The sequence below is a fragment of the Colossoma macropomum genome, unplaced genomic scaffold, assembly GCF_904425465.1.
Source record: "Colossoma macropomum unplaced genomic scaffold, Colossoma_macropomum, whole genome shotgun sequence".
Taxonomy (NCBI): domain Eukaryota; kingdom Metazoa; phylum Chordata; class Actinopteri; order Characiformes; family Serrasalmidae; genus Colossoma; species Colossoma macropomum.
In genome coordinates, this window is record NW_023494805.1 from 10,892,951 (window position 1) to 10,919,428 (window position 26,478).

General features: G+C 38.6%; 1 protein-coding gene across 13 annotated transcripts in view; it reads left to right on the forward strand.

Annotated features, from left to right (window-relative positions):
- The first annotated feature begins 262 nt into the window (after window positions 1-262).
- Window positions 263-26,478, forward strand: part of LOC118825694 (adhesion G protein-coupled receptor L2-like) — a 180,121-nt gene continuing 153,905 nt past the window's right edge. For 12 of the 13 annotated variants that reach the window (XM_036596446.1, XM_036596449.1, XM_036596450.1 and 9 more), the window contains exon 1: window positions 263-861. The gene's annotated coding sequence lies outside the window, so the exon portion shown is untranslated. Of the gene's footprint in view, window positions 862-2,738; window positions 2,788-26,478 lie in introns of all 13 variants that reach the window. The other variant, XM_036596447.1, reaches the window with a different exon arrangement.

Here is a 26,478-nt window from a genome sequence, read left to right on the forward strand (position 1 = left end):
ATGTTCCTGTGCTGAGCTGCAGGATCAGATTGCTGCCTCGTGCATGCGTGCGTGCGCGTGTGCGCGCGCGTTTGGCGTGTAAACTAATGAAGTTGGGAGCGTGTGACTCGAGCTCCAGGTCCCGCTGCCTACTCCTTTCCAGGTTTTGTGGCAGGTTTTATCTCAGGCAGCTGCTGCGGAGAGACTTCAGCCACGGCACTGTACCCCTTTTTCACTCAAAATCCAGCCCAGTCTGCTCCGCTCGAGCTCGGTGCGACTGGGATTTCCTCAACTTGCAGCAAAACGCGCGCTCTCGCGCACGCATAGGCTCTCAGATAGAGACTGTTGGCGAGCCACGTCCGAGCTCGGGTCCTCTCCTCAGTCCCTCCACCCCTCACACACACACACATACACAAACACTCTCATTCGCGCACACACTCCGGCACTCCGTCTGCGGCTGCCTTTCTCTTTTTTCCCCCTCTCTCTCTCTCTCTCGCTCTCTCTCCTCCGCGCAGCGATGGCAAGACGACGCTTGATTTTGCCTCGCGCCTGAACGCGTGAACGCGTCTCCTTCGCTTTTTTGCACCTTACTGCCTTTTTCAACCCTCTCCGGTTCTCACTCTCGAGCCCGATAGCGCGGACATGGTGCGTTAGGGGGGCTCGTTTTCGTTTTCTACGCCCCTCTCTTCTTCTCCGCGCGCTCGGCTTTGGGCTTTGGGATGGAGTTTATGCGAGGAGCTCGTGCTGGAAGAGCAATGCAGCAGCGCGCAGGGCTTTGCGCCGCACATCGAGACTGAAGCACCACCAAAAAGACCACGACCACCAACAAGAACAGCAACAAAAGAAGAAGAAAGCACCAGAAACACACAGCTGGGACACTCGGTGAGTAAGCAGGCCTCCTGCTCTCTCTGTTTCCCTCACTTGAGCACATGCGATGCAGACAGGAGTTCTCCACTGTTGTCTTTTTGCAGCATTGTTTTCCGCCCGATTCGTTGCTGCTTCGTAATCTCACCATCTATCGGTGCAACAGGGCATCGGGCGCTTTGGCCGAATAGCGCACCCGCACACGCTGAACTGGATAAATGCGTCGGCAGTTGGGAATAAACGCATAGGATACGAGGCTGAAGTTGCAGGTCTCGAGGCTCCAGTCAGCCAGTCAGGTCTGGTGTAGCACGGCCGTGCTGTCCCGTTGGCTGCTTGACCAAAACAAGGACGTTTGACGTTTTTTTAAGCGTCTTTTTTTATTATTAAGTTTAAACACAGTTAAGAGGGCAGCAGGTTTTAATTCAGCAAATGAGCCCTGCCTTCCAGAGCAGGATGCCAGATGTGGCTTGACTGGGGCTGCTTAATCTCGCTTTGGATTAGATAGATGAGGAATTATAGATGAAGCATTCAATCAATGGAGGCCGTGTGTGATAGAATACACCAGCCAAAACATCATCTCTATCACCTATGTCTTGTTTTTTAGGGCATCTAGGACAGTGTGATATTTCCCTGCATTTTACATTTGTTTGTGTTTATATATATATATATATATATATATATATATATATATATATATATATATATGTATGTATATAACTTTACTCTTAAACAGAGAGTGTATCTAAACGAATCAATACCTGGCTGGATGAAAGAAAGTGATCGAGATTGTGTAGAGATGTTCACCATGAGCTCTACTGCTGCGGCAGAAATTAGATCATTTTACTGCACATGCATAATTCACTCAGCTATGAGCTGCCCATGTCCAGACGTGTGTGTTGTGACACACACACACACACACACACACACACACACACACACACACACACCGCTGTTTAGGCTAGCCTAAGTGCATGAATCAAAACAACGAACCATACCAAAGCAAACAAGGGCTATTTCTCCTATGTTGAGCACGGATAATGAGAAAAGCAGCCATTTCATATTCAAAATAAAGCCTAGACAAGTGGGCAGCACAAAAACAGAGCCAGAGCCCCTTCAAAAGCAAAGTAGAGTGGAGATTAGTAGTATTATTCTTTTTTTTCACTTGGAAAAACTTGCTGTTGGTCTATTTCGAGGGTAGACTTAAACACTTTGGTGACATTTTTCCTCTGTAGGCCAAAAAAAGTACATTATTTTTGTGTAATTTGGCCTTTGATCGGCCAAAGGCAGCCCACTGCTCAGTCAGTCGTGCTTTCATTCACTCATTCATTTCACCCTTTCTAACTGACAGAAAGGAATTCTCAACAAATGGGCCGTTGTTGGAGCTCCCAACTCCACCCGTGCTCGGCCATGCCCCGCCCACCTTTGCTGGGATTGGCTAGTAGTTCGCACTCACGAGCAGTTCACCCAATGTGAACTACGAACCAATCCTAGCGCAGGTGGGCGGGGCTGCTCCCAATACAGGTGGGGAAAAAAGAGAACCCTTCCATTTGTTCTGCTCTTCTTCATGAAAACCTTTTCGAGTTTGGTGTGATTTCTTGCGGGTTTCTTTTTGTTTGCCTAGTCGTCCATTTACATATCAAAAGTAGCTCCAAAAGTTGGGCTACCATCCCCCCCTCCCACCCCCAACACTTCAGTTAAGCCAGAGAGGTTTTCACATTTCTGTTAACACAGGAGGGAGACTAAAGATTTCATCTGTTTTGTTGTTGTTGTTGCTGTTGTTGTTTTTTGTTTTGAGACCCTCTCCCAGGGTCAGTTACAAAGACAAAAAAACAGAAAAGAATGCAGCCTATAAAAGTGATATTTAGACCTGTTTGTTTTTCTGTTCTGGGTGAAAGAGCTCGAGAGAGCTGGCTGGCCGTGAAAAGGGACTGAAAAGGCTGGCAGGTAAATTATTCCTTTGCACAGAATGTAAAAAGCAGCCTTTGTGCAATTTTAATAGCTCGTACCAGTACTGATGTTTCTTTCCCTCAAAATGTAGCACATTATGAAAGCACATATACATAAAACATTGATTTAGTACATACTATACTATATACTATATGCTATAACTTTTAAGCTGACTGTTAACATATTCCATGCATTTTTCATCAAGCTCAAATGATAGCATATGTGGTTTATTGATTGAAATATTTTTTAAGTAACTCACTATTTATTTATTTTAACTCTCAGTTTATTGATGTATTTTTTTAGTCGTTTACTCTTGCGGATTTGCACACATCACGTAAAACCCTCCCACGCTCGGCAAGCTGTGGTCCAGCCTTACCTCTATTAGTTTTACTACCTTTTCCTCTTTCATCTCTTCAATACAGTCTTATTAGCAGGTGATATAAATGTATCACCGCCAAATTTCTGACACTTAGAGTGGGCACTGCTGTGAAGACCGTTTAAACAGCACAGTTGTTTTAAAAGAGTGGTCCTCTTAGAGATCTGTCGTATTGGATGTTACTAATTGGGTTGTCCTGTCGCTATGAAGAGGAGTGCATGAAATGGCAGAGAGAGAGAGAGAGAGAGAGAGAGAGAGAGACATAGAGAAAGAGATTGTCTGTGGTTTCTTCTCAGTAAGCCAAATTCTGCCAGGTGCTCAAGGGGCGATTAGGTGAGTCGTTGAAACTACTTGGACGCTGTTGGGTTTGCAGAATGAGTCCACGAGCATAAGAGAGAGAGAAAGAGAGAGAAAGAGAAAGAGATGGATTTTCTGCATTTAAGACTAGAGCTGCACGTTCAAAAGCTTGTCCTTAATTTTTTTGCATCATTTGAAAACTGAAGTTACTCTTAAAATATCATGATGAACAGACCAGTAGAGATGGTTCAAAATTACTTGAAAAAATATTGTTATATTGACCATTATTTTTTTCTTCTCCTGTAAAGTTACTATTTTTTCAAAAATTAGGTTTTGTTCTAACAGCACCGATATTGTGATTTGAATATGATTTGGTCTATTCAACCACTTTGGCTATAAATACAATATTTGCAATATATTTAATACATTCAGTATATTGCCATATTTTGAAAATTGGGGTGGGTAAAATGACAATATTTCATTATCATGATAAATTATGTTACATTTGTCATCATATTGTCACATTTAGAACCTTGTATCTCTGTTTTTGCTGTTTTTTGTATATATTTTTGCAGAATTTGAAAACACCAGCTGCTTTTTACAGTCTCCTAACATTTCATGATAATTGAACCAATAGAAATACTTGGAAAAACCTTCTTACATTAACTTCCATTCAAATTTAAGAACTTTTTTCCTTCTCTGGTAAAGTTACAATATTGGAGATACAAGGTTTTCTCGCAACAATTACTGTGTGCTTTTCTGAGCATATTGTGGATTTTCTTAAATGTGTCTGAATTTTTTTGACTTGTTAGATGTCTTGCATATCGACAAATGTATAAATAGCTGCCATTATTTACTTAATTCCTTATTCAGTTCCTTACTCAACACCTTATAGTTTGTCTTAACTAGAATTATTTTTTACTTATTAGCAAAATTGTCATTATTTCTGGCTGTTGTTTTAAGAGATATTCTTGTTATTGATTGGCATACATTGTTTTGCTCAATAGAAGACTCTTAATTATAACTTTCTGGTTCACTCTCAGATCTTATGACTGATTTTAACCATCAAAGCTGTAAATATAGGCGCATTGAGATCGCCTGATGTAAATTTGAATCTTTTTACTCTGTTGAAGGCCGAAACATTGGCATTTTGACTTATCATTGACATGGCTTAATAAATTCATGTGTGTTTAAAGATATGATTAGTGCTTAACCTTATAATGAAGTAAGTGCTCCTCTTCATGTACTGTTGTGTTTTTTGTTTATATTGAATTGAGGAGTTAATATCTTTCAAATGTGGCACTACTGGTTCTTTTTCATCTTATAAAACCTCAGAAAGCATAAATATTGTGATGCATATTGAGAAAATGTCTTGGAGTATTGAAATATAACATTATTTTGCATTATGGCCTAATTCAGATGCATTGGCAAACCCATAATGCGACGTTTAAGATTTGGCCATCATTATTTTGACCAAAATTATGCACCTTTGTTGGGAATGTGAATGCCCCAATTCCTCAAACGCCACAATAAAACATTTAGCGATTGGATAGGGGCTCATTTGCATATTGTGGCCTCTGCATTATCAGCATTGCGAAGGTCGTTATTGTGATAGTGATTATTTTGTGCAGCTGTAATTCAGAGTCAGTCCAGTGTGAAGTGTGAGGGAACCGTTGCACTAGCGTGTGAGCCCCACCTGCCTGCCTCACTCACCGCATGGCACTTTGACAGCTGTCGCTCTGGTCCAGGGACACACGTCCAAAGGCCAAAAAGGGAGTGGTGTGTTGATGACTCGGCCGTCTGTTAAATGCAGATGTTATAGTGGTGTCAGTAGTGTTGAATCAGTTAGAAGTCAAACCCCCACAGGATATCTGGACTCGTGGACTTTGCCCTTTCTTATCCATTCAGTCTCAGCATAGGGGCGCAACTGCTACTCCTAATTCCACAAATGTTGACTTGCCTCTATGGTGTCTGTTGAATGTAGAGCAATCCTGGTGATAATGGGAGAAAATAAGGTTAAGATTGGGCATAAAACATTCTTTGCCTGGCAGACATAGCATATAAAGTTATTTAGCGCTTTCAAAATGAGCAAACAGTGTTTATGTAGAGTCAGTATTTATGCTTAAATAAAAAGCATAATTAATGAACACTTGCATGGTGTAATTTTATATTAATTATCTCTCTCTTGTAGCTTGGTGAACCAAGCAGAGAATATCTAAAAGTGAAAATTCTATGCTTTCAGTTGATGCCACATCCGTATTAGTAAAAAGAACAGATATTATATTATGAATTACATTTAATTGAACTTATCTTGCATGCAGTCTAGTTTTTCTTGTTGTTTTTCCTGGAGTCATTTTTTATATTGAAATTGCAATTTAAATTATTTTAATTTCAGTTTTAATAGTATTTAAGTTTTAGGTAGAGAAATTTAACATAGCATGGAGCTTGTGAAGTGGCAGTCTGGCACACTATATTCAGTATTCAACCCTGAAAAAATTAATGTGGTCGTCTTGCTGGTGGAAAAAAAAAAGTCCTTGAGCTTTATTTAAAGAAAATACTCACTGTTACATCTCAAAAGAGGTCTGAAAAATCCCAGTTCCATATTTTTCCCAAATCGTTCAGCCCTAGTTTGTCATTTTTGTGTGCAAATTCAAATGTGTTGACATAGAATGTAAATTGGATGTAAATATTTCTTATGTAATGTATTGTAATTATTCTTTAATTATTGTGTAATTACATTTGAATAGTGCAGCAAAATGACAGCAATTACTCTTGCAAATCCACTCGATTGATATTTAAGTTTACTTTATTACTGAAATTTTCTTATTTACATTTTGTAAAGTTTTAAATTAACCGTGGGCCGTAGGCGGTATTGCTCATTATAGTGTGTTTCACCTGTCAGTACATTTCCCACCTTTTTCCGGTGATCGTAGTGCCTAAGTGTAATCACAGAATATGAGGGGATGTTTTTGTCAGAGTAAACTGGAGTTGTATCGATTTGTTATCATACGCGCCTATTGATTTGCTACCAATGTGGAAATAATGGATAAACAACAAATAAACCAACAATGTCAAAAACTAGGAGAAAGTGCTGCAACACAGAGTGAGTTTTGGGCAGAAAGCGTGCGCGTTTTGCTCATGGAAACAAAGAGTGTGTGGGAGGACGCTGCTGTTGTAGTCAGCAGTTTTTGCGTGGTTTTTTAGCTCCTCGGTGGGCTCCTGCTGGGTGCGTAACTGCTGCCATTAAAGCGGACGCCGAGAGCTGCGAAAAAATGGCCACAGCAAATGTAACTACAGCTGACATTTTGGAGAGTGATAAAAAGAAAAAACCCTCGCATTTTCAGATAGATGTAGAGAGACCCATTTCAAAAGGCCTTCTCTCCATTTTGATACTACACCTCTATTGACTGCCATTCTTTCTCTTCTGTTCCCCTGCAGCCTCTGGGAGGTAACAAACGTGGCTGAGAACACTGTTAGGATTGTGTTAGTGTGCGTTAGAGGAGAGTCTGATGGAATCTTCCTGGTGCCGATTACCATGGAAACGCTTTACAAAAGTTTCTGTCAAAGTTTGGGTTCCCTTGAGGGCAAATGATGTTATATACATTAAATAATTCACACTGGTTGCTTAGTTGATGCGCCCACTTTTCTTCCTCTCTTCAGTTACAGCCACAGCGATGTCAGCTTATGATGCCCCAGTGCTAAATATAATGGGACAAATAGGCAAACCAAGGCAGTTATGATTTCTTGACACATTTATATGCCTAGAAATCATAATTGCATCTCTGACTCACAGGAACATTTGCAAAGACGTGAAATTGTCTAGCTGTGCTTGTGTTTAAAAAAATCTAAAAGTCTCCACCTGAATGTGTTATTGCTTTAGGCTTTAGTGCTTTCCTTTGCCAGTTCTGCTCCTGTTCCTCTGGTGTACGGAAGCATTATGCAATGTTTGCATTTTAACAAGACATTATGCAAGCACATTTAATACCAAATTGGTAAGACTCATTCATGAAAATCACTGGAAATGTGGGATATGTAATAGGATAACATCAAACTGAACCTGAAGCTACATTAAAAGTTAGGGAATAGTACAATTCAAGCAAGGAGGATTCCTCTGATTTTTCCAAATTGCTGCATAATTCAGTTGTTGCATTTCTTTACAGTGGTAGTGATAGGAACCAGGAGACTTGATGTCTATAACACAAATATAGCCATCTTATTCACTATCCAAACAACCAGTGAACCTGGCTTCTGAGGTTTTATATGTTATGTTGATAACAGCAAATTAGTGGTAAGTTTTCTTTGGGGACTATTTTGCCTTATAATGCTCTGCATGTACCATGAATATATTTAAAATAAGTATGATTTAAGCCAAAAGTTTCTCACAAAGCTGTTGTAACACAATATGTCAGACATCTGGCCGCATAATCAGAACCATTTTGTGTAATAACTTTCAGTAAGGCAGATTTTAGAGACATTAAAAGTTTCTGACGTCTGGTTCCTATCACACTTGACTTGGTTGAGACTTGGTTTCTCTACAATGAACCACATCGAACCACATTGACTAAACAATTAAATAAATACTATATAATTTAAATATGCAGAAATATTAAAATATGATACATAGAATAGGAGGAGATAATGTGAAATTAAATCTCTTAAAGTTTACTATATACTATACAAGTTTCAAGCAAATTAAAAAAAATAAAAATTTTACCGTTTCTGAAAAAACTTCAGCATAATTCAACCATTCAGATGCACACAAAGTCAATCGGAGTGGTTTGATCTGAAATGCTGTCTTCTTTGGAGACAGTTTTGCGTTAGAATGTCTCTTCACTGTACATGCACTTAAAAACTACACTTTAGGCCAAAAGTTCATTGCAAAACTACCTTTAAAAATGTCTCAGATACCATTTAATGTATTGCTATCCATGCTGCGTAAAACCTTTATGTGAGGGAGCTTTCAGAGGCATTAAATACATCAGATGTCTGGTTCCTATCACCACCACAATGAACCATTTGTGGGTGGTAAGTTTCTCTAGAAGAAAGCAATTCACATCAGACCGCTCTAAATGACTTTACATGGTAACAATTTGACTATGCAGAAAGAAAAAATGGTGCAATTCCCTTTAACACGAGACTCATTCACAAAAAGTTGTGCAGATCTGAGTTATGTAGCAATCTAATGTTACATTTAATTTCACTTACGCAAAAAGTTGATGTGGAGCTGGAACTAAAAATGGTAGACGTTCCTTCTATAAGTGTTTGTGTAGGTGTGGGTTTGTGTGTGTGTGTGTGTGTGTGTGCGCGTCTGGGCATTTGAGGCACAACAATACGCGCACACACTATCTGACGGCTGTCAGTGGACGAAGGTTTGTTTCCGTGATCAATCCTGCCCCCCCATTTTTAGAGAAGAAAAAGGGTCCAAACAGGCCCTGTTGGAGCTGTCAGTTTTGAGTGATGGATAGCTGGACGTCTTTTCGCTTCCTTATTAACCCCTGTGTGTCCACGCAGGACTCTCGGCTGGAGCTGCCGAAATGGTGCTTGATGGATAGCCAAAGGTCTCGGCACTCCATATATCAGGGGATTAGCGCAGGACGCCTCCGCCGGCCCCTGGGCTCCTTCAGCACAACAAATGGCTACTATTAGCATAGAGAGAGACTGCAGGATCTACAGAGGCCCGGGTGATAATATACTCCATCCCTCTGTGGGGGTTTCTGTTTTCACACCACTTTCAGCCAGTGGTGCGCACACACACACACACACACACACACACACACACACACACACATATACATACACCTAGCATGGTAGGACATGTCAGATATCTGTCAGCAGTACCACTAAAAAAACTACTGCGTGTAATGATATGTCACATCACAGTGTTGTCAGTATACTGTGATATACAGAGATCCAAAAGTCTTTACATTTTTTCTGATATAACACAAGGTTTTTTATTTTTCATGCAAATTATATTATATGCATAATGATTTGAGTGAATAGTAAAATCTTTGAAATTGGTACTGTATGTCCCTCTTTTCATTTAATGACAGTGTAGACTCTGATGAGCAGATCAAATCCACCTGAGAGCCATGTGAACATGTGCTTCAGAGGAAGGGATATCACTGAAGAACGTCTTTTTGTAGAAAGCCGCTGGTCACAAATGTCACGAATGTGCTTATATTTGACTAGTGACTGAGAAATAGCGCAGGATCTCGAATATTTCTTCTTCATTTTATTTGTCATTTTATTTCTCATAACTTTTCTTTGCTTTAAACTTATCAAAATCTGTGCTTTATGTATAGCTGTGTCCAAACGCTTTGGTCAAATGACACGTTTTGTTGATTTTCTCAGTGAAGGACACGTGAACACGTTCTCTACAGAGAACAAACTTTTTTTTTTCTGCAAATTTTTATTTATTTGCATAAATTTAACATATTGGAAACAAATAAAACAAAATATAAAATATGCCTTAAGTTTTGCACATGCTACATTTTATGTCCACAACCTGCCCCCCCCCTGACCCCCCCCCCACCCCAAATCCCCAAAACCATATATCTTCAAAATGATAACTTTACAAGAAAAGGCAAAAAAAACATCTTAACTTTTAATGTAAATTCATGGAAAAATATTTCATTCCGAAGTAATACTGGAGCATTTCTGTTGGTCCATTCATTATGAGATGTGCACCTTATGAAATGCAATGTAAAGGGCAGCTGCTGTGCTCAAATGGTGTAGAAAAATACAAATGGGAAAAAAAATGGACATGGAGGAGTTTTTTATGGGCAGCAATGATACACTGTACAAAGTGGCTCGTCAGATCAACCTAAAAATATCACTTCATGTAGTAACAAGCAATTGAACTCAAAAAATTACTTTGATTAAGAGAATTGGTCATTTAAAGCATTTATTTAGGTTGAAGAAAACCAGTTCATTTACTTGTTACCGCAATTTTTAAGTTGATCTGACAAATCATTTTTCACAGTATATATATATATATATATATATTATATATATATATATATATATATATATATATATATGTCAGGACTGTTAATATGTTAATGTGTTAAAGCAATAAATTATTAGTGCCACTACTATTTTTAACAGATTTCTTTGTGCATTTTCTGTTTTCTGGACCATGTGAACCATCTGTAGTAGTTGAAAGTTACTATGAATCTGCACTTGTGGCACCACCCTCGCTCAAACACAGCTTTAAAATGTCTTTCAAAGCGATACCTTCCATAGGCTACACTGGACGGGCTCGGGCGCTGTCTATGGATGAATCTATGAGCAGCAAACTGACCTAAAAAAGTAGAACGTTTCAGTTCCATGCACTGCAAAAAGAATCAACAAGCTGTAAGAACGAGAGTGAGAAGCTCTAATCACAGAGCCGTTGGAACCCTTGGCTGTATAGATGATATATGGTGTAGTAATATATGATTGTGATGGAAACTGTGTTCACCCTATAGAAATCACATGATTACCATTAGCAGGTTAAAAGAAGTTTTGAAACAATATACTGGCCAGTCGAATCAAAAGTAATTATAAATTAATGATGAAATGACTGTTTTTTGTACAACACAGCAATATCGGCCTATTTTTTTTAAAGAAATAATTAAGCCACTTGCTGACAACACAGACAAAAATATTCACTGTTCCTTATAGTGTGAAAGCAGCACCAAATGCAGTAATTAGAACAATAATTAGTTTGCCTTTTTTATAGGTGGGTCAATGTGTGCAAGCGTTTTACAGGCAGTGATGTCAGCAGTCTGCGAAAATAGCATTAAAGAACAACACTGGAGCAGCATTGCGGTTTGATTGTGCCCTTGTGTAGCGGGCAGAAAGGCTAATCCCTCTCAGACTGCAGCTCATATCACTGATCCTGAAGCCCCACTGCGTTCTCATGTGCAATCATTTCGAATAGGAGCTCATGTGATAGCAGGACGGTCCTATCTAACAGTGTCCCCCTCTCATCATACTGAGCAGCTGTGGATAATCTACTGAGAATGGTCACGCTATTTACCTGAGCCTTCCGCAGTGGGACGGTGGGAGATTATATGGACATCCCTGTCTGATCGGAAGGGAAATCAGTATTGGGGTCGATCAAGGCATATTTTAATGGATCGGTGTCAGCTATATTAAGCTCTTTATTGAAGCTATTTTACCACTGTGCACTATGTTTAAACCACTGTCGTAGAGGTGATATACAAGGACATTATCCAAAGGCACATTTTCAGAAGTGGCTTAAATGTCTGCAAAGTGAGGAAAATGAAAGCAGCCAGTTGTAATAACATTTTCATGGCTATTTCTTTGGTTGTTGTTAAAAGAAATGGAGTTAAAACTTTTAAAAGAAAGCTGTGCTGCAGGCTATTTATTCTTAATTTTTTATTTAAGCCATTTGCATGTCAATTATATCTTGCCTTTGGTTTTACTAAGTTTAATGTATCTTAAGTGTTCACTGTCCAGCTGTGTTATCAATAAAAACACATATCAGATCGGGATTAATGAAAATAGTAGTTTGGCCAAATTTCTAATTTACACATTTTTTTTCTAATCAGCCTAAACGTAGCTGATTAGCCAATGTTAGACATGTTTGGTGTACAAAGTCTGCTTCTTTAGATTGGTTTATGTAAAATAAATAGCATCTTAGCATCATTTTAAACTGCATCCCTACTTGCTTATGTGTTTTGTCACTGTATGACAAGTATGACAAAATTCAGACTTCAAGACATCAGCTGTCACTGTTTTTAGCTATGCTATGTAGTTTTGCCAAAAAAACTTGATCAGGACATCCCTAGTAGATTAGTCCAGCATGCACACGCCAGTCCTTCCTGCTATTGAGCGGCTGGCAGCCCGTGCTCCAGCAGGGGAGCCATTAGCGGTGAATGGGCTGCCCTTTTAACGAGCTAGATAAGGCAGGCCTGTTGTCCGGCCGTCCGGCGGTTTTTAGAGGGCCCTCGCTCTTGGCCCGGCGGATAATGTGTCAGTGGGGATGGAGCTGTGATGGATATCAGGTGGTTAAGGGGACGCATGCAGCCTCCCGGAGGAGCATTGATCACCTCCATAACTCAAACTCCCTCTGATGCATGCGCTCCAGTGTTCGGCGGCAGGCCATAGTAGCGCAAGGTCCTTGAATGGTCCTTGGGCCTTGCGGGCCAACGAAACTCAGGAGGGCGGCGCGAGATCGAGGTGCTGCTGTAAGGCCGTGAGGACGAGGGCAGTCACATCGTATAAATGTTTTTCCCTAGTAGGCATTAAAAGCACGTCCGTGGTACTATGTTACATGTAGGTATCGGGTTTTGTGAGTGTGTTGACATAGCAACACTCCAGTATTTCATACTTCAGCATCTTAAGGACACAAAGAAGACAGAGGTAAAATATTTCTGCCTGGTCTGCACTGCCTGTGTGTTGTTGGGGAATATCAGGCTCTTCTTAGTCAGATGTCAGACATCACATGCTTTTAAATTTCTTAGTCTCTCTCATAAGTAAACTGAGTCATTCTTAAATTATCACTGTCAGATTCGTGTTAATGTTCAAATCAAAATGCTATAATGTGATTATGTTCTAGACCAGGGCTGCACAAAGTGTGGCCCACAGGCCGGAGCTGGCCTATGAGGACGTTTGATTTGGCCAGGAAAGTTGCTTTAATCCCATTTCTTCACCAAATAATCTACATCATTTAAGCACAGTAGCTGCCCTTTACAGTGTGTGAAAATGTTAAAATCTTTTTAAAAGTAAAGAACCATTTTATTTTTGGAGATTTTTTTTGGAAAGAAAATCTTCTATGTTCAAAATCGTTTAGTAACAAAATACATCCTAATAAAAAACTAGTATAAAATTGCAGTAATTTACTGGAAGCAGTTTATCCAGTATACTGTTTATAGTATAGTTTATAGTATACTGTTTACTTATTCATTCATACTGTATTATACAATTAAAATACTTTTCAGTATTTTAAATATGGCTGATCACTGTATTCATAGAGTTTTTCCTGCTTTCTTTTATTTCCAATATACAGCTCAAATTTGCTCTAATGTGAACACACAGCTGTCTGAGGACCTTCAGACTGAACTGGCTACATTATACAGTAAACACCACAAATTTTCTATATAGCTTCTGGCAGATGTTTGTGCTGGTTTATTATATCATAAACCAAACACCACATTACAGCAGCTACATGCACATATACCATTAGATTACAAGGACTGCAGAATATCTATTAATATATCTATTAAGTATAGCAATACAGAATAAACAAGTTACTGAAACACAAAATGCCATCATGGTTAGAATAACAAAACATATAAAATGCATTCAAATATGTTTTTTGGGTAAGAAGAACATTAAAAAACAAAACAAATTAACAAAAACTAATATACTTTGCAAATAACAGCTAATTACTGTAAAATGCATTTTAACTTCTTTGAGAAGATGATAGATCTTACAAAATGCATTTAAAAAACTCAATTCAAAACCTGTCTGCCTTCTTTATTTGTATATGTCTTTTTGTCTCTTGGCCCACCACAAATATTGTACCTTGGCTCCCCAAGAAAAAATGTCTGGGCACCCATGTTCTAGATTGAAATAATACGTTTAGGTTGATAAAACCTGTGAGTAGTGAGTAGCCTAATACAGAATAGGCAAAACATTTCTTTCCAACTTGAGTTCATTTTCCCTAGTCGGAGGTGGTTTGATGCAAGAGTGAATGATGCTGATTGGAGGTTTCTTACATTCATAACTACATCACTTCATAACTAATTACTTCATTCATACATATGTCAGCCACAAGTCATGTTTATTTACAGAACACACAGAATTACCTGAAATTCTTTCCTATGTTTAGTAATGTTTTGTAACAGTGGGCAACAGTATAAACTTTGTGATTGTAATGTTCTAAGTGTAATCATAGAACATAGGAATGTAGTTTGCATGGTGCTAATTAGTGGTTTGAACATTCCTAGCTACAATAGCCTCACAGCTTTAGTATAAATCTAGGGAAGCAAAACTTCGGACCGCTAACATCTTGGTTGATGAGCAAGATTTTTTTTTGCCAAACTATTCCTTTAACGGCACAAAGTAAATACTGATGTTTATTTTATGTGTGTTTTCACAAGCACTTCAAATTTCAGGGAATACAGCAGAATTGTGAGAAATTCTGTGATATTCTAGTGTCTTATGCAAAGGTTTAGGCACCACTGGTCAAATTAGTGGTCAAGTTTAGCTGATTTTCTAATTCAAATAAGCGAAAAAACACTCTACAGTTAACTTAAATATAGCATTTTGTTCAGATTTTAGCATACAATGTCTGTTTATTGGCTAAATTTAACATACTGGGGAAAAACATCATCAATTGTAGCCCAAACTTTGGAACATGCCACGTTATATAAGGAACCTACTCCAGCGTTCATCGCGGAAGGCAGGAAACGCCCTGGACAGGCCGCCAATCCATCACAGTGCAGACACACAGACATACACACTCAGGGCCAATTTAGCATCTCCAATTGGCCTGACTGCATGTTTTTGGACTGTGGGAGGAAACCGGAGCACCCGGAGGAAGCCCATGCAGACACGGGAAGAACAGGCAGACTCCCCGGCTGGGGAATTGAACCCAGGCCCTTTTTGCTGTCAGGCAATAGTGCAACCCATCATACTGCCCTAACTCATGTTTTGTTTTTTGCAAATTAGTTAAACCAATATACAGCACCTGTGCACCAAAATTTGTTGTCCTCAGAGACTGTTTAACTTATGTGCAACTGGAAAATCAGCAATACATGTACTTTGACCAGGGGTGCCTAAATGTCTGCACAAGACTGTAAATAGCAGTGAAACACTGTTTTGAATGCATGGGTATAGGAGTGTTTTTCTGCCTGAGCGATCAATGCTGCCATTTCTCATCATCTGATGAACAGACACTGTTTGAGTGAGTGCAAATTTCACGGGGATTCTGTGTACAATCTTCCAATCATTCTCTTCTGCTGATACCTCATGCATACGATCTGTAGATCGCAGGATATGTGTAAAGTCACACTTAATGGAAAGCGCCATATGGGGTCTATAGCCCGCACAGTACACAAAAAGAGCGAAGAATATTTTCCTACAGTGCTGCAAAGCGCTGCCCTTCAGCTTTTGCGTGTCTGAGAATGCCATCCTCAGAGGCGAGGCTCCAGAGGTAAGCCGTATTTTATTGTTGTGGTAAGGCAGGGTAGCAGGGAGAGAACGCACTGATGCGCAAGCGTTCTGGATCCAGCGCCAACAAACCGTCTTCAGAAGCCGCTGATGCTAACCACAATACCTGAGTCAGAACAGGTAACTTTTTGATGTTGTTTAAATTGTGAGGAAATGACTGTCGAACATAAAGGTGCGCAGTAAGCTGGCTCTAACCGCCGCCGCAATTGTGGCTTTATCTGTGTTTATGGTGAAGGATTTTCCCAGGCAGTGTGAAGGGTTGGCATTTGATGCTAAATGCCTGGAGCAAATACCAAGCAGTTATGAATCACGGTTGCAGGCACAGTCACTTTGAGGTTCCTTCCAATGCCCTCGTTCCAGACCGGTTACGAGTGCAGATAGACTTGGAGTGGTGTGTGGCACTGATTGTGCTAATGCCCGAGAGCCATGATTTTCTGTTTTTAATCTCTGTGCTCTCTCCAGATGCACGCAACAAGTTTTATTTTAGCGTCCTTTACACTCAACCAGAGTTTATTTTGCAACTGACACACTTGTGAAAAAACACACCTGTGGAACAGTGAAGCGTGATTTTCTCCTCTGTATCGAAGATGACTGTTTATCTGATGGTGTCAGTTTTGGTGGTCTACCAGGTCTTGCATGGTTGGACAGTTTTAGGAACACCTGTTTTTTTTTTTTCTCTTTTTTCCTTTGACCGTTCTTTATGCATTAATGCCTTATTTCACATCTCAGAAAAATCTCGACTTTTGAAATAGATAAGTAAGGGAAGTGTACATGTTTTGTTGGTTGTCTAGGCAAAAATAAAATAAACATGTGAAACAAATCCTCTGATACAAACAAAGTTTATTAAACAGTTACTGTGTATTTGCTGAATTTAGCATGTATTTGCACAGGCCACATTTTAGGCTGTATTTTCTCTTACCAATATCTTAAATTCAGCCAATAAACAGTTCAGGTTTTCTCCCTGTAGAGCAGGGGGCAGGGCCATTTAAAAAAATCTCAACAAATCCATGGGCCAGCTATGTTTTTATTTCATTTTTTCTTAACATTTTGCTATGAACCAAACTGCCAATTGTTTATTCAAAGTATAGAAAAACTGCAACAGCAAAATAGGCACTGAATACTTGAACTATTCGCAGACAACTTTAAATAAAAGCAAATTGTTTTATATAAAAGAATCGGCTGCATTTTCTTCAGATAACTGTTATCTTTAATGTCCCCAGGTGGTAGTTTTTTAAAACTGCCTATTTGCTTGAACAGGACACCAGGCATCTTTTAGTTTTGTGTAACCACTGGCCCATAGAAGGGGGTCAGAGCGCACATTATGTTGCAATGCATGCTGGGAATTGCAGTGCAGCTTATGGTGAAATAGGCTAATATTAATAAAAAAAAAATAATAATAATTTTGCAGCTGAATAGGATTGTGCCACAGGCCTAACTTGGCCCATGGGCCGTGTGGGCTGTAGAGGATGTGTTAACTTATTTGCAATTAGAAAATCAATAAAACATGTACACTGTAAGAAGTGGAAGAGAGCAAAAGTAGATTTGAGGTTTGATTCGAGTAAATCATCATTTTGTTCATTTAACCTTTCTACTTTGCTTTGCATTGTTTCATTTTAAGTATTTTATTCAAATTGCTTTGAATAACATCGACATGATATTTTTAGGATGAACTGACGCAACATTTTTTACAGTGTAAGCTGATTATGACTGCCCAATTTTTTGCAAGTCTTTCCACTTGAATCCCAACACATCTTCTGACTTATAGTGGCCATGACTTCTTTTTTCTCCCTGTAGCTGCATGCAGGTTTTATTCTCCTGCTCTTCACACATTCCACAACTGAGGCAAATGCATCAGTTTAGATAAACAAATAATTTTTCCACTTGAAGTCCAACTGAAAAAAGTTTCAACAGAGAAAAGGGTTGTTTCAAGATGCATGCACGTTTTGTTCTGGCGTCCTTCACCCTGCACCTTTGTTCTGAATTGAAGAAAATCCATAAGTTTACTATTTGTAGATAAAATAAATAAACATTTCTTTCCACTTGCACCCACCAGAGAAAAGTTAGTGTTTTTCCACTTGAATTCTGTGGAAAAGGGTAAAACTTAATACAAGTTTCATTCTCATTCCCTTCACACCTCACCTGTTTATTTCACAACTGAAGCAAATGCAGTCAGTTTACTAGCTGTAGATAAACAAATAAGGTTTCTTTTCCACTTGAAGTCCAACTGAGAGTGGAGAAAAGTGAACTCTCTCCAGATGCATGCATGTTTTGTTACCAGTGTCCTTCACACTGTACCTTTGTTTATCTTAAAGTTGAAGAAAATAAATCAGTCTACTATTTGTTGCTTAAAAAATCATGTTTTTCCAAAATTCTGACAAACATCCAGGATCTTTTTACCCATTTTAGATGCCAGAATTTGCACTGTGCTGTTAAATGAACATGTACCAGTTTACCATTCGTAGGTAAAAGAATCTTGTTTTTCCACTTAGCCTTGCATTCCACGAGAAGTTACCAAGGCTGTGATTTCCGCTATTTATTTATTTTTATCATGCCCCCCATTCCAAGAAAACGTCTTGCTGTTAGGGTCTTATTGACACCCATTTTTTGTGTGTTTGGATATTTTCAGCACAGGAATAATAGCCGAGCTCCGTTTCTCTCCATGTTTGTGCTGAAAAAAGGTTTGCAGAATGATAACAAAAGAGCAGGATGAAATATTATAGTGTAACACGCAGCAGCGCTCTGGCTCATGGTGGGGGTGAAACGAGAGCCGCTAATTCAGCCACTCGCTCTGATTGCTGCTGATTGGTTCCGTTTGTAAAGGGCCTGTGACGGGGGAGCTGTGGCCGTCTGGGCTTGGAGAGAGAGAGAGAGAGAGAGAGAGAGAGAGAGAGAGAGAGAGAGAGAGAGAGAGAGAGAGAGAGCCTGCTCTCGCTTGACAAAATTGTATCTTGAATGATGTTTGGCAAGAGGGATTATGATTGCTGATTGCTCTGGGTTTTAATTATGGAAATCATGAGATGCTCCTTGCATCTCCACATGGCTAAGTCTTAAACACGCTCAAGGGAGTGGGCCATTATTGCGCTAATAGCTGAAGTCATAAAAACGGGAAGGAGAGGTGTGCTTTTTTTTGAATAACACACTCCAATTAGATGAAGTATGTTCCGTTCAGTCAGGATGGTAAACAGTGACATGGCTTCCACTTGGAACAATGTTAGTGGGTGTTAAGGCAGTGACTCCTTAGAGTTTGTACTGTGTCACTGTTGTTCCGATGGTGACACTTAATACCTACTTCAGTCTACGAATGATGGCTACACAGTCTAGAAACAGCAAACACATGGTGTCATTTTAGATGAATAACTCATGTCTCACTGAAACAAGTGGATATTCTGTAAAAGTGCAGACTATAAACTTTCAATCAGTACTTTATTTGTGTTTGTAAGAAGAAAAAGCATTTTCTATGAGAGTCATATGCTAAAGTTTGAATAATCCTGCTCAATATACGTTTTGTTAATTTGATCTGAATTTGATGTTGAAAAAAATAAAACATAAAATATAGAATGCGCCATAACTTTTGCACAGCCGTTTTATATTTTATTTGTTTTCCCCAATAGATTAAACTTGGCAAATAAACTTATGACTGTAACTCATTCACACTTTATTGTAATTCTGATTAAACAAATGAATGACTGAATGTCCAAATTGCACTCCAAATGAGCTTGCACACCTCAGGTAAAAAACAAACAAACAAACAAATAAACAACAAACAAATAAACAAACTTTTCAGAATTTGGTACATTTAACAATAGATAGAAAGCCTCTTGCATCTTTTACACAGTGATAGGAAACATTATTATTATTATTTAACCAGGAAAGAAACAATTCGAAAGGAAAAGTCTCTTTTCAGGAGTGTCCTGGACAAGGCAACAACACATAGCAAAATGTTCCTGCACAGCAAAATTACCCATTATAAACATAAAACAGAAAAATCAGTGATCAACAACCCATAATTAATCATTTAAAACACTGATCGTTTTACCTCCACTGTTTGAAGAATGTTTCAAAACTATTGAATGAAAAAAGTCCTTGAAGTTTTATGTCTTTCTATAACAAAGTCCATTCAGACGGTGGGGCATAACTAAAAGCTTGTTTTCCAAATTTGGCACGCATGATCGAAATCTTAAGACGATACACATTTTGACAGTGCCAACCATAAGTCCTGGTTCTTTTTTGATATATAAAATGACAAAGATAAGAAGGTCATAAACCAAGTATAGATCTATAAATTTAAGTATACCACTGAACCAGTCTGCATGTAATCAATGAGGACAAAGCTACTCTTTCTTGAAGACCACAGTGGTGAGTAAACGACTGACAGTTGGTAATAAATATAAAAGCACCATGATAAACAGTGTCAAATGTGTGTAAACAGTACAAAGGCGCATGCAAGTGCCGTCTCTGTAATCAATTGCTGGTAAAAAATAGCACAAATAGCACAAGTTTCTTTTTAGCTTTAAAGGATAAATAAGACTACACATGATGTAAGTCCTCTGGTGGCAGATTTAAATGAGCACCTTTCTTTATTTTAGCTTCAGTAAAAATGTCCCCATTCGTTGCAATATTTTGTATATCAGCTCAAAGTATGCAAAAGCCAGCTTCTTATAATCACTTCATATTTTCCCTTTCACTTTTGTTTAGCAAAGGCAAGTGGAAAGCACCAGATATCCTCATACATGAACATGTATGGGGGGTGGGGGATTGTGGGGTTGGGGATGGGGAAGGTGGGGGTTTATGCAATAATCCATGTTGTAGCAGCCCCGGAGCAACTTGGGGTTAAGTGTTTTTGCTCAGGGCCACAACAGCAGCGGCTGGAGGACGCGAGGGACAGAAGAACCTGTGGGAGTAAATCAAGGTTGGGCTGCTATGACACTTCATTTATCCAGGCCCGCTCCTGAGTCAATACCCTGCTATATGGTCTTATTATGGAGCTTTGGGGGAGTCGCGTGGTGCTTAACGGCTGAAAATTGCGGCTTTGGAGTTAATTCTCCTTATAACGGGTCATAGGTGAAGGGATCGCGCGGAATTCATTTCTAGATTCAAGTCAACAAAATATTGTGATTATAGAGTGTATTGTGAGGCCATAATGTTAAGGAGTGTATTTTGGGAATCTTTTTTTCTGATATTGCACAGCAGAATAAACACTACATGCACTAATGGTATTTCAGTATGCGATCTCAGGGGCAAAGAATTCGTTCTTGGATTCAAGCCAGCAAAATATTGTGGTTATAGAGTGAAAAAGTATTGCAAAGGCCTCATATTAGAGAACCAAATAAATACTACATATCATCAATGTCCAAAAAGGAGAAAGCGATAACATTCTTAACTTTTAATGGAAGTTAATGTAAAGTCATGTAATATAAGTTAATGTAAAGTAATGTAAAGTAAATGTAAGGTTGTGAAGCATTTCTGTTGGTTTGTTCATCATGGGTTTTTCACAATCTGAAGGAAAGCTGCTGTGCTCAAGTGATGTAGAAAAATAAATATGTGATATGTGTCGCAATAAATATTGTGATAAGTCACAATATGCTTTCCTGGGTGTGTCATCATTATAACAATAGGAAATCCGAACACTCTAGAACACTAAACAACTGCATGTTTCATAAAAAGACATACTTAGACCAATTATAGAGCCTGTAAACAACAACAACCAGTAAAGAGTCACTAAATAAACCACATAGTAACACGTAGCTGATTTTAGCCTGTTGTGATGTCATGTTATATTATATTATTTATTTATTTATTTTTATCAAATTGTTGAATTTTTTCTTGTCCTTCTTAAACTGTTTACTGTGGTCACAGTTGTTCAGCCTTTTTTATATGGGCGCGGCTCTTTTGCTGATGGATTTTATGTGTTGCAATTTGTTCACAAAAGTCCAAACTAAAGTAAATACCCTGAAACACATTGTGCATCGCAATAATGTCTTCGAGTGTCGTGATGCTGTATTTTTACCCTGTGTAGAAAGCATATTTCTGCAAACTGCATTATACTATTGAAAGCATTACTGAAATTTAGGCTGCCTAAATTTTTGCCTGCAACTGCAGCCTAGTATACATGGTAGTACACATGGTCTTATACAAAAGATATACAGTCATGTACAAAAGTTTGAACACCACTGCTCACATTATGTGTTCTCTAAGAGAAAATAAGTTAACACATCTTCTAATTATGATATTTTTCTGCAAAATTTAATACACAGTTTCTATTTATTTGCAGAGTTCAAAATATTGAAAAAAAATAATACATCACATATAGAATGTGTCAAAACGTTTGCACAGGCCACATTTTGTGTTTTATTTTTTCCAATATTATCAGCAAATTAACAGTAAATGTGCATTGAAATGTGCAGCGTGTTCCCTGTAGAGGATGTGTACTTATTTCACAAATCAACAAAATATGTCATTAGCCCAGGGCGCCCAAATTTTTGCATGCGACAGTGGTATACATGGTAGAACACACGGTCTAGTGATACAGTATATCTGATATCTGTTTCACCATAACAGTAGTTAATCTACAAGAGCCTAAATACAGGACAATTTGCAAATCTGAAGTTCATCCGAGGTACGGTATGCAAATTAGCTGAATGTCAGTTAGTTATCTCTTGCACTCTGCTGATGGAAATGTGCCTGGTTTTGTAGTAGAGATGAATTCAGTGAGCATGTAGAATAAATTGGTATTGTGCTGTGACAGTTTCTTGTAAATATCCAATTTTATATCTGTGAAGAAAAAAAAAGCAGAAATACTCCAGGTATTAGAGTAAGCTTCACAGCTCAGAGGTTGTATTAATGTTTTACTGCTTATTCTTTGTTTCCTAGCATGCGATCTCTCATGAATAGCAACAAGCAATAGGTTGGAAATCCACTGGTAGTGGTAGATCAGGAGCGGCCTGTAGTGTTATGAAAAACCACTTCTGTGACGTCTCCAGCGCACCAGTTCTGGGCGTTTTCGGGATACTTGCCAAGCCTAATTCCTTGGTGTCCTCACTGTTATTATCACCAACATCTCTTCACTATCTTAGCACTTTGCTGCTGGTGCCCCGCTTACCAGTTTACACAAAACCTGTGGTGCTCTCCACACGGGGGACCGCTGTCCTTGAGTTTACCAAACAACATGTTTTCAAATATTTGTCCAGTGTCCCTGCCGCTAGTCAGCGGCGTACGCTGTTGCCGAGCAGGTTGGGACGTAATTGCTAAGGAGGCACGTGCACATAAAAATGCCATTGCTTTGCATTGCTAAGCATGAAAAAGCCCTTGAATCAGGGCTTGCAGGTGGGAATACAGATAGTGGGCTGGTTTAATTTCACTCCGCGGCTCACTGTCTTCAGTTCAAAGACCTTTAGTCAGACATTTTAATTACTTTGGAATTGGATCTAATTGATCTTGGCTTAGATGGACTTCTCTTACTTCCACACTTGGTGCAGCGTTTCTCCCAGTGGAGATGAGCTTGGTGGTTAACTACTGTCCTCTGTCCTCCTCTCTTCTTCTTCCTCCTTTTTTTCTCAAATAAAAACTGGGCTAAGAATAGAATAAAAGAGGGAATGGATTTCAGTGCGCCTGGGCCCTGCGAGTTCATTGTATTAATAAAAATCTGTAGAGTGCTCAATTATCAATGAAGTTGAGTCAATTGTACTTGGTGTCAGAGTTAAGAGTCATATAAATAGCTGTCCTGTCTTGTCATTGTGACAGACATTGTGACATCTTCATATCAAATCACCATTAAGTTAATGCTTTTCATAATTTTGCCAATTTGGAGAAGATACAATGAGATTCAGTGGAACATGTGTAAATGTAATAGTGGGAGACATTACATAATGTCAAGGCATTTTTTACAGGGTTTTTCACAATTGCCAATACATGCCCTGTTAAAAATAACAGTGTCTGTCTAAGGCTAGCTTCCACTGTAATGAATGGGCATCTACTACCTTTCATCCCAAAAAGGCTTAAAAAGGCTTTGGATCAATGCAAGGATGATAACTAGAGATGCCATGATACCACTTTTTGTTTTCCAATACTGATACTGAAGCCTTGTGTATTGGCTGATACTGAGACTGAGCTGATATTTCTTTCTTCTTCTCTCAAAATTTTGAAAGCTTATTGAAAACCAAGCCTTAACTCCTTAAAACCCCAGGCTTATTATATACTAAGGCTTATTATTCAGTAACTAGAGGGACTTCAATGCAAACTGGCTGAGCTATTCTTAGATTATAGAAGTGTGTAATAAAACTTTGGGCCCACTGATGGACCCTGGCCATTATATTTCATATAATATACATATACCATATTCAGACTACCCACATATATCTCTAAGACCCCTTATTAGTATGTGACTTATATTACTTCTCCTTATGGTTTGCAGTCCAACAAGCATTTCTGTGCTGTTGAAGGCTCTTGTGTTGAAAACCCTATTAAATACATAGTGGTCTGCAAATGTGTGAACACCACTGTCAAATGATGGTTTGTTGACTTTCTACATGAAAATAAGTTAACACGTCCTCTACAGCAGGTGTCTCAAACTGAAATTATGTGGGGTCATTAGCCAGGTGGTCTTCTTCAAGGGGTGCTGGATGGAAAAATACAGGGGAAAAAAGAGTTCATTTTAAATGCATAAAATATATATTTACTTAGTCAATGTTTATTGTAGACTCTTCTGTCACTACAAACTACAACTACTGCTAACTATGACTACCAGTACAAAAAACATTATTAATAATAATAATAATAATAATAATAATAGTGATTATTATTATTATTATTATTATTATTATTATTATTATTGTTACTATTATTGTTACTATTATTATTATTATTATTATTATTATTATTATCTGAACATGAGTGAAGTTACTGCGAATGAAATGGTGGCAAAACAGTTCAGTCTGCTTTATCAGTGGATTTGTTTGGTAATGTCATTCATTCTGTGATGCTTTATCTACCACTTAGTCATTAATGAATCCACAAAGGCAGATTTAACTATCAGTTTAAATGGGAATAATAGCTAAGTTAGTTAAAGCTAAATTACAGCCTTGACCACATGTGCAGCTTTCATGCTGCATCAGTTTTTCATTTGAATGGCTCCTCTTTCATGTAGCACTCTATTTTTGCTTTTAACATCGTAAGCATCAGCCTAAGCTGAGTGTATATAGCTTGTGTTAGGTTACCAGCCACGGTTTCTGGTGAAGCAAATCTACTCATCAGATCTCAATATTTATCTGCAGAAAAATGAAATAAAGGATAGCCATATGAAACTGTCCAACGGGCTGGTAGTGTGAGAACCCTGCTCTACTTTCTGAGTTTAACAAATTGGGGAAAAAAAACCCATAAAATATAAAACTATGTGTCATAACGTTTGTTCAGGCCTCATTTCATGTTTTATTTTTTCCAATATGTTGAATTCAGCTAATAAACAGCATTTGTGCATTAAAACATGCAACAAGAGAGAGCAGCTATATGAGCAAAGATAAAATGTTATGCTACCATTTTGATCATCTAGGCTACATCCAGCACCCCTGTTTGAATGGCACGTAATCATTTAATAAGAAATCGCAAAGTGGGGCTAGCTAAAGTTTTGACATAAAGGCAGTTTATAATATTATATAATGTCCAAGGACCTTGACAGCCCTACTTAAATAAAAGATCAGAAATGTAGCTGTCTGTACACTTTAATATTGCAGGAGTTTTGGAGTAAAGGGAACATATTGCGCTTTACACTCCTGTGGAAAAATGGAGCTAATTTTTGTTTCATCCTCTCTTCAACTAATTTGCATCTGTTGTGAAAGCTTTTGTCACCCAGACGATCCTTTTTCATGCCACCCCCACCCCCACCCCCACCCCTCCTCTGATCCTGCGTTGTCACCAACCATGCTAAAAATTTTATCTGGCTGTTAGATAATGCTTCCCCGTGATGGTGAATTATTGAAGGCCTTGTTCTTGTGAGTGGGACAGGGGCGCGCTTTTAACTCCCTGTACTGCCGTGTCTTCTATCCAGTAACTAAGAGACGCTACACAAACAGCAGAAGGAGCGCAGCGGAGCAGGGGACTGGGGGGCCGAGAAGGAAATGAAAAGAGAAGCGGAGTCTGGCTGACTAGTGGGCCGGCCTGCAGAATGAGGCGAGCCAGAAAAAGAGCTGGGAAGCATTGAGAGGCACTCTGCGTGTGTGTGTGTGTGTGTGCGTGTGTGTTTTCTGCTGTGCTTATTTTACAGTGCATCAAACCAGTTCATGTTTTTTTACTTCTCGCTACTGTACCTCATAAAAAGGCTGTCTTTTTTAATTATACATCTGTTTAATAGACATAAACAAACTGACTATATGCTGGAAAAGCTTATTATAAGTTAATTAGTTAAGCTGATATGTAATTGGCAGAGGAGTCTAAAAGAAAACATGTGCACTTCATAAATCACCTCTGTTCTTCATAATAGGGAAACACTGATAAGAGAATTTTTGGCAGATATTTTTTATGTACATATCTTTTAGGGATGTGCGTGGGTACTTGAGTACTCGGTTAACCATTTAAGGTGCCAGTATTTGAATACTGAAATCACTATGTGCATATTTGTTGTTTCATTACGAGAAGATATAAAAATATGCAGACTATCAAGTCAATGAAACGTTGATGTTATGTTTCAACCATAAAATATAACAGTTTTGCTCATGTTTGTTAGTAAGTATGCATGTCATATTATACTTTACTACAGAAGTGAGTGCATTAAGATGGAGGGGTGGAGATAGCACAGCCAGCTCTGGCGCCTTTTATGCTAAGTAGGCTAACTGCTGATG